At 39.9% G+C, this 9,867-nt stretch overlaps 1 long non-coding RNA gene across 1 annotated transcript; it reads right to left on the reverse strand.

The window, feature by feature from the left end:
- Positions 1-298: 298 nt before the first annotated feature.
- Positions 299-5,637, reverse strand: LOC311109600. The gene is made up of 5 exons (XR_014610611.1): positions 5,583-5,637; positions 5,162-5,497; positions 3,160-3,255; positions 2,668-2,750; positions 299-2,138 (listed from the first exon to the last, which is right to left on the reverse strand). It is a non-coding gene; the product is annotated as an uncharacterized lncRNA (long non-coding RNA).
- Between the last annotated feature and the right edge of the window lie 4,230 nt (positions 5,638-9,867).

Raw genomic sequence — 9,867 nt, forward strand, 5'->3', positions numbered from 1 at the left:
CCTGAGCTAAAATGAGTTTGACACCCCTGTGCTAGACAAACTATTGCACAAGCATCACAGGAACAACTACTGTTATAACGGCGTAACCAATCACCAATTACATGTGCTATTTTTGCGTGTGGTGGTGTGTGGTATTTTCCACTGTGCAAGAGCTTTCTCGTAACTAAAAAGCTCTACTTCAACTGAGTGGGCCATGAGTCATACATTTCTTTTGTTCCTGTGAACCTTACCGCAATTTCATTGGCAATTTCCACTGAAGTCACAGCTTTAGAACAAAAAGGAAGTTCAGCAGCTGAATACTGTAATCATGACATTTTACTAGAAGATAGTTACACTAATGGATTGACCCTTCATGTATCCAGTAACACACTAGGCCTACATCATGCATTTGAGTAAAGTACAAATAAATGTCAAAGTAGGGGGAAATGAAGAAACACATGTATTTCCTAATTTTTGACTAGCGGTAAAAAGGGGTGATAGGATACAGGCATATTCACTAGAGTATTTTAGTCATATGTTCACTCTGCCATTGTCACATGACTTAAGGTGTTTGTTTTGTTTGAGGTGGTCTTAGTTTTGAAAGACAGTTTCTGTTCTGACATGCCAAGATCACGATACGTACTGAAATATAAACCAACAACATAGGAAAAATTCTATATCAACATTACACAAGTGACATCTACATTCTCAGAATACAACATTAAAATGTTAAACTATTTAAAACGTTTACATTTTGATAATATCTAGTATTTCCATTTACTCACCCAGGATCATAACGATCAGAATAGCATTCAGAACACTGTAAATGGAGAGAACACAGTTCTCAGCATAAACCTCTGGGGAAAACAAAACAGATGTACTGCACAGCCAATGTGGTACAGTGCATTCGGAAAGTATTCAGACCCCTTGACTTTTTCCACATTTTGTTACGTTACAGCCTTATTCTAAAAGTGATGATAAAACACAAACATAATGACGTGTAAGGTCATTGTTAACTTGCTTAAAGTTTCCACATGAAGCACAAGTCTGTGCAAAGTGTGAAGAGGAAGTGGTGAGCATCAATTCGTCTCTTGCTTAACGACCAAATTCTCATTATGCAGAAGGTCAAAGGTAACAATATACAGAGCAGGAAATTCTATTGAAAAAGGCCCCTCTATCTGGTATTAAAGCTAGAATCCTTAGTTTCTACATCCATTTTTAGACTTTTATATACTGAACAAAAATATAAACGCAACATGGAGCAATTTCTAAAATTGTACTGAGTTACAATTCATAGAAGGAAATCAGTCAATTGAAATAAATTAATTAGGCACTAATCTACATATGGATTTCACATGACTGGGCAGGGGCACAGCCATGGGTGGGCATGGGAGGGCATAGGCCCACCCACTTGGGAGCCAGGTCCACCCACTGGGGAGCCTGGCCCAGCCAATCAATTAGTTTTTCCCCACAAAGGGGCTTTATTAGAGACAGAAATACTCCTCATAACCCCCCGCCCTCCTCAGACGACGATCCCGCAGTTGAATAAGCCAGATATGAAGGTCATGGGCTGGCGTGGTTACTTGTGATCTACGGTTGTGAGGCCTTTCTTACAGTGGTCTTAACTTAAACAACTAAAATATACAAACCACTGTGTGGTTGATGCAGCATCAAAACAATGCAAAAGGCTGAAATACACAAACCTCTTCCTCACTTACACAAACCTCTTCCTCACTTACAATTTACTTTCAAGACAGGCACAAATGAAAACTTATTTCCAGCAATGAACAATGAAAAACATGAATCAAGACACAAAAGTAACAATTTCCTTGAAAGATATTGCTGACTGGTATAAAGACCATAGTGACAAAGAGCAGCATTAGATACTGTATACAAAGATATGAATATTCACAGTTGATTAACATTATCTACCAAAGTCATATTGTAGTTCAGATTATCCACCAAAGTCACAACTATTATCATAATAGCCCAGATATGTTAAACCCAGACTGAAGAGGAAGGGTAGATACAGATTTGGCACCTTATTAAGCAGGAGTTGTGAGTTCAGGATTTGGAAACTGGACTCTGGAGTAAATAGTTGAGGCTATGCGGTCTGGCCTTGGTCCTCCCAGTGGGGGTACCAACTGTATCACGCAATACTGAAAAACAATGTGGATATGAGTGAAAACATCCCTCATAAAGATAGACATGGTATAATATTCATATACTGTATGTACAGTACCAGTCAAAAGTTTGGACACACCTACTCATTCAAGGGTTTTCCTTTATTTGTACTATTTTATACATTGTAGAATAATAGTGAAGACATCAAAACTATGAAAAAACAGTAGCTTTGATTGGACTGATCATGTCAACATCATACTTTCAAAATCTTAGCTATGAGTCATCATCATGAATCAAGTCGACAATCTACTGGCAAATCCTTTTTAATCCTTGTCATGTGAAGATAAGATGATAAATTATAGATAAAATGTCATCAAGGCAAAGGGTGGCTACTTTGAAGAATCTCAAATGATTCCATATGTGTTATTTCATAGTTTTGATGTCTTCACTATTATTCTACAATGTAGAAAACAGTAAAAAAATAAAGAAAAACCCTTGAACGAGTAGGTGTGTCCAAACCTTTGACTGGTACTGTACATCCATCTTCCCACTACAGATACTGACCTCTGGCCCGTCTGCCCTTTCAGGAGGTTCAGTGGTTGGAGGAGAGTCAGGATTCTTCTGGCAAGCAGCTCTCTTCCACAGCACTAAAATGGTTAAGATTACCCATATAGATGGAATTAGTATAGACTATTGTGATCACACATCACTGAGTAACATCTTACATATTGCAGTGGGTTTTGGGTCTGCATGCAGACAAAAGTACAGGAAAAGATAGTCCTGACATAGCATGTAAAGGCAGGAAAGGTTAGCCTGGTACCCAGTCTAAAGAAAAGTTTTAGTAAGATAAAAAATATAATAATATGCCATTTAGCAGACACTTTTAACCAAAGCGACTTACAGTCATGAGTGAATACATTTTACGTATGGGTGGCACCGGGAATCAAACCCACAACCCTGGGGATGCAAGTGCCATGCTCTACCAACTGAACCACACAGTACCACCCAGTTGTTACTAGTTACTAACAAACCCTATTTTAAGAGTGTAAAACACACCTGACGCCAATAAAATGAGAACTGCATTCAAGACCCCGGATCCAATGAGAAGACCTTTTAGCCACGTTGCGTTGAAGTTTCTGGGTTGCTCTGAGGCTTCAGGATCAAATGAAATTGTCAAAAATGGTCACAAAATATGATAGCGTACATTTGCACAATATGCTATTAAAGTCACTATTAAATCAGTTGAAAAATTACAAACACAATCACTTACGAAACTTAAAACTTGTGTTTGTTGTTTCATTGATTGATTCAAGTCCAACAGGGTTATGGTAAATATGTATAGCCTACATCCACTTTGAGTTACAGTGCCTTGCTAAAGTATTTATCCCCCTTGGCGTTTTTCCTATTTTGTTGCATTACAACCTGTAATTTAAATGGATTTTTATTTGGATTTCATGTAACGGACATACACAAAATAGTCCAAATTGGTGAAGTGAAATGAAAAAAATCACTTATTCCAAAGAATTCTAAAAAATAAATAATGGAAAAGTGGTGCGTGCATATGTATTCACTCCCTTTGCTATGAAGCCCCTAAATAAGATCTGGTGTAACCAATTACCTTCAGAAGTGACATAATTAGTTAAATAAAGTCCACCTGTGTGCAATCTAAGTGTCACATGATCTGTCACATGATCTCAGTAAATATATACACCTGTTCTGAAAGGCCCCAGAGTATGCAACACCACTAAGCAAGGGGCACCATCAAGCAAGCGGCACCATGAAGAAAAAAATATCTGAAACTTTGAACATCCCACAGAGCACCATTAAATAAAACAAATTGAAAGAATATGGCACCACAACAAACCTGCCAAGAGAGGGCCGCCCACCAAAACTCATGGACCTGGCAAGGAGGGCATTAATCAGAGAGGCAACGAAGAGACCAAAGATAACCCTGAAGGAGCTGCAAAGCTCCACAGCAGAGAATGGAGTATCTGTCCATAGGACCACTTTAAGCCGTACACTCCACAGAGCTGGGCTTTACAGAAGAGTTGCCCGAAAAAATAAACATTGCTTAAAAAATAAATAAGCAAACACGTTTGGTGTTCACCAAAAGGCATTTGGGAGACTCCCCAAACATATGGAAGAAGGTACTCTGGTCAGATGAGACTAAAATGGAGCTTTTTGGCCATCAAGGAAAACGCTATGTCTGGCACAAATCCAACACCTTTCATCACCCCGAGAACACCATCCCCACAGTGAAGCATGGTGGTGGCAGCATCATGCTGTGGGGATGTTTTTCATCGGCAGGGACTGGGAAACTGGTCAGAATCGAAGGAATGATGGATGGCGCAAAATATAGGGAAATTCTTTAGGGAAACCTGTTTCAGTCTTCCAGAGATTTGAGACTGGGACGGAGGTTCACCTTCCAGCAGGACAATGACCCTAAGCATACTGCTAAAGCAACACTCGAGTGGTTTAAGGGGAAACATTTATATGTCTTGGAATGGCCTAGTCAAAGCCCAGACCTCAATCCAATTGAGAATCTGTGGTATGAATTAAAGATTGCTGTACACCAGCGGAACCCATCCAACTTGAAGGAGCTGGAGCAGTTTTGCCTTGGCGAATGGGCAAAAATCCCAGTGGCTAGATATGCCAAGCTTATAGAGACATACCCCAAAAGACTTGCAGCTGTAATTGATGCAAAAGGTGGCTCTACAACGAATAGTTATGCACATTTACATTTTTGTCATTTAGCACGCTCAAGTTCTGTTTTTATGTCTTACATCTTGTTTGTTTCACAATAAAAAAATATTTGCATCTTCAACGTTGTAGGAATGTTGTGTAAATGAAATTATACAACCCCCCCCAAATCCACTTTCATTCCAGGTTGTAAGGCAACAAAATAGGAAAAATGCCAAGGGGGTGAATACTTTCGCAAGCCACTGTATATGTTACTCAAAGTGGATGTAACATTTCAATAGTGGTCTTGCACCTCGCTGCAAAAATATATTTTAGACAAAATATATTATGTTGATCATTGAATGAAATGTACACTTACCAGTGGTCATGAATCTGGTGCCGTTGCTGAATAGGAGACTATCGTTTTCTTTCTTTGCACAGTAGTACACTCCATTCTCATCTACTGTTACATTCTGTATTAACAATCTATTTCCTGTTTCTAATGAATATTTCTGTCTAAAATTATGATTGTAATAAAAAGCAGCAGGACTACTACTAGTGAAAGAGCGGAGTATGGCCAGTGGAGGCTGTAGTTGGTGCTGTATGTACCAGTGTACATTAGTTCCATTAAGAGAACAGTTCAGAGTTGCATTGTGTCCAAGTTCTACCAGTGTCTCTGTCAAAGCCTCAGCTCCAACACACAGTTTTAAGACACCTATGAACAGAAGAATCCATAAGACACTTCATTTATTGTAAAATGAATGTAAAATAAATAAGATAAGAAAAATAAATGGTCTTACAGAACAGACAGGCAACAATCCTCGACATCTTCAGAGCTGTGATTAATCTGAGTCTGAACTGACTTCCTCCTAACACAGACATCTGTCTGAACACACTGTGGAATCACATGATCAAACCATAGTTTGCAAAAAGCTAAAAGAAACACTCTTCAATAAAGAGCATTGAGGAAGTGAATATGTTCCCTTTCATAACACTGTGGTGTTAAAGTCAAATACTTTCTAATTGAAAGGCTGACTGAAATAATATTTTTACTGTGCAGCAAATGTTCAATCTCAAGTTCTCAACAAAACTTCTGTGATTTGGTAGTGCAATATTAATAACTCATCTTATTACATACATTCCAAAAATAATTAGTATTTCAGCAGTTTGAACACTCAGAACTTGTCAACAGTCTCATAAGTGGCACAAAGACCAATTTCTGTGCTGTAAGTCAAAGGAAGTGGAGAGTTGGACTGAGGAGGAGAAACAGGAAGAGGCTCTGGTTCAGCTCTCTGATACTCATGCTGCTGCTCCTGTGATCAACTTTAGGCTCAGGAGTTGGTTTCTCTGTAAAATAAAGAGGGACATTTCAAATCAAATCAAACCAAATTCTCTTTGTCACATGCGCCGAATACAACAGATGTAGATGTTACCGTGAAATGTTTACTTACAAGCCCTTAACCAACAACGCAGTTCAAGAAATAACAATGCATTTTTCTTAGAGTTATCATACTGTTTCATCAACTTCTTAAAACTGTTAATGGAAATTCCAATACTGTATAGATAAGCTAAGGCTGAATCATGACCATTCTCAATTAATTGTATGTTAAACTTGGTTGTAACGCAAACCTTGAACAGAAAATTCCACTTGACGAAGAATGTTCATTGTTGGTATGAAACATGAATAACTCCCACTATCGATGTCCTTGAGATCAGTCAGTAGGAGAGAGAAGTTGCCGTTTGCCCATTCCTCAGGGAACATCCTGGTTCTGTCTCTGAACTGACAGTCTTCGTCTGTCAAGTCTGCTTTTCCACTGACAATATTGTAGACATTACGGTCATCCTTGTATCACCAAAATATGGTGACCTCTTCAATAGGCATCACATTGTACCTATATGGTAAAATAACCTTCCCTCTTGTAAACCTTCAACTCTCGCCTGTGAAGAGACTACAAAACACAGATATCAAAATTAGCCTCCAATGAATCCATCTGACACAGACATCAATATGCCGTTTTGCACATGCAGAATCAGAACAAACAACAACATAACGTATGACTGATATTAATACCTTGGAGTTCCATCAACAAGATGACACAAACTGGCAACCAGCACCTGTGGAGTAGTGATAGAGCATGTTATGGTTGGGAACAAGACTAGCAGGGTTATAAACACAGTGGTCTCGATGAATATGAAAGAAAGGCTGAGCAACCAATCATAATACAGATGTGAATGGCCCATATTGACACTGACAGGTGCGTGCATTCCAAAGGAGTAGAGTCAACCTAAAGGACATGTTGCAACAGATGATACGTTCCTCCCCATTGCACATTTTCCATAGGCCTAGTTTTTTCTCTGCCTAAGGAACTGTTACTTTAATGTACTTGAAATGCCTTCGACTAGACTGCATCCATATATAAAAGTATGTGTAAAGCAACAATGTAGTCTACGTATAAAGTAGCCAAAACAAAAGATGCAGTGAAGTGTGTGTTATAGGCTAACTTGTGAGTGCAGGTAACGAATGGTAAGAGGTCTCTGAAGTACAGGCCTATCCACTTTATTTGAGATAGCAGGGACCTTCCTCACTACTTAGATAGGCCTACTTGCTACATACTGAAAGCTAGGCTACCTAGCTACATTTGTTGAGTGGACTAACATCGTGGGAGGGACAACACTCAACCTATGTGCCTTGGGTGGGTTGGCAAGCTAGCTAATGATTAATGTTTGGTTAGCTATGATCCATCTCTGTCTAACAGACCAAGGTCAGGCTCCTCACAGCCATATGAACTAGTAGCTAGCTAGATAATTGGCCACGTTTAGGCTACTTCAGCTAGTTAGCTCCTGACAATTTAGAATTCGACATAGTTATGTTTTATAGATAAGTTCAGCTGGCCAGTTAAGGAAGTTAGGCAATGCTAGCTAGCTACCGTTAGTTGCTCAAGTAGCTAACTTACATATCAGATAAAAATAAAAGCAGGCCTAATGATTTTAAAAATGTGTTAGCTAGTCTAGATCTAACTAACACTTCTGCTAAGTTAACTACAATAACTTGGGACTTGCTTTGTCTTTGTAGCCAAAATTATAACTTTATATAGCAAAAGCATCTGTTTAACTGGTAGGTAACGTTAGCTACCTACCTACGTGGTTAGTTCACAATACCAATAGCACAAATTACTCCACATTTTATCAATTTCTTCTTGACCTTATGTATATGACACGTTATAGGTGCTTAGCTAGCTAACAATTACTAATTGTGATAGCGATATGTTGTAATGTTAATTAAGGCTATAGATACGGAAGTCTTGCACTGCGCAACCGCTTAAATTACGTCATCCCATTGAACGTATTGGATATCACGAAATTGGGGAGAAAAGGGGAGAATATATATATATTTTTAAATATGGTGACCTCTTCAATAGGCATATCATTGTACCTACATGGTAAAATAACCTTTCCTCTTGTTAGATCGCATTTAACAAAGATAATACATTCAATGGATGACGTAGTTTATGTGGCTGCACAGTACAAGGCTTCCGTATCTATAGCCTAAATTAACGTTTAACGTTTGCAATGCATTATCCACTTATGTATCACCAGAGCTGATCCATAAATACATGTTTTTTATGGTTTAATTGGCTTTGCCTACACTACACGCCACGCCACTTGTAGGCCTATTAATACATCTACCAGACCTGTTTGGCGCACCAAATAGTGCAAACAGGTTGAGCGTGAACACACTTTCACCAATTTCCTTGTCTTCTTCTTCTTTGGGATTTGGTTGGCGGATCGCATCTAACTTTTAGGTGCACACACACCGCCACCTACTGTACTGATGTGTGAGGCCATTCACGGCCTACCTACATTATATTCTTTGATACAATAATACAAACTTGGGGACAAGGAAAATTGCCCTATCACCTATTAGCCCTCTCTAAAAATCCATTCCACTATTTAACCCTATCTAGTCCTAGTCCAGACCAACGGTCTGAGAGGACATATCCCTACCACTCAACACCCCCTGCAGCTGCCACCACAACCTCTATTTTCTGTGACTTTCGATCAATTTCTGCAGAACAATTAACAACCATGGCTATAAATGCTAAAAATTCCACTTTACTGAAGCACATATTCTTCCCATCACTCTCTCTTGGTCTCTGCCTACTCACATGAATCCTCGCAGGATCCCTCACCCTGTACCCATCTTCCTGTGGTCCTCTGTAGCTCAGCTGGTAGAGCACGGCGCTTGTAACACCAAGGTAGTGGGTTCGATCCCCGGGACCACCCATACACAAAAATGTATGCACGAATGACTGTAAGTCGCTTTGGATAAAAGCGTCTGCTAAATGGCATATTATTATTATTCCTCTACCACTCTCTTCACTACTTTGGCATAGGACACTTTCTGTACTACTCTAACCCTGGCAACCTCAATCTGCCTTTCTCTCACCAGACACCTCCGATCTCCAGCCCCATGATCACCCCCACAACTAACACACACAACTTTCTGCACTGATACCACACATTCCTTCCTCTCATGCCCTCCTGCACAGATCCAGGCAACTCCCTCCTACACACTGCTTTAATATGCCCATAACCTTGACACCTAAAACACCGTAATATTTTCGGAACATAAGCTCTCACGGGATAACTGACAAGTCCTACCTTGACCTTATCTGGTAACGACTCTGCATCAAAATTCAGCATGACAGATAATGTCTTCTCCGTTTCCCCACCAGATCTGCGGCTCACCAAACGGTGGGCGTCACAGACACTGGGAATCTTCCATTTCAACTGCTCCTCCTCAACACTTAATGCTACCCCCGTAATCACTCCTTTCGACAGCGCCCTGCTCCGGAGAGCAAAGCACGTCACAATTCTTGTCCCTAATCTCGTAATCCGGAGCGCCCTCTCCCTCTGGGCGGAGGAAACATAATAAATCATCATGAGTCCACTCCGAGTTACCTTCACCAACTCAACAGTACCCAACCTCTCCTCCACCCAACCTGACACCACATATGGATCAACCAAAAAGCAAGGATCCATTCTCTCTACAAATCTCACTCCCACTGGGCCAAAATCATCCTT

Source organism: Coregonus lavaretus (genome assembly GCF_964263955.1).
Source record: "Coregonus lavaretus genome assembly, chromosome: 35".
In the NCBI taxonomy this organism is placed as follows: domain Eukaryota; kingdom Metazoa; phylum Chordata; class Actinopteri; order Salmoniformes; family Salmonidae; genus Coregonus; species Coregonus lavaretus.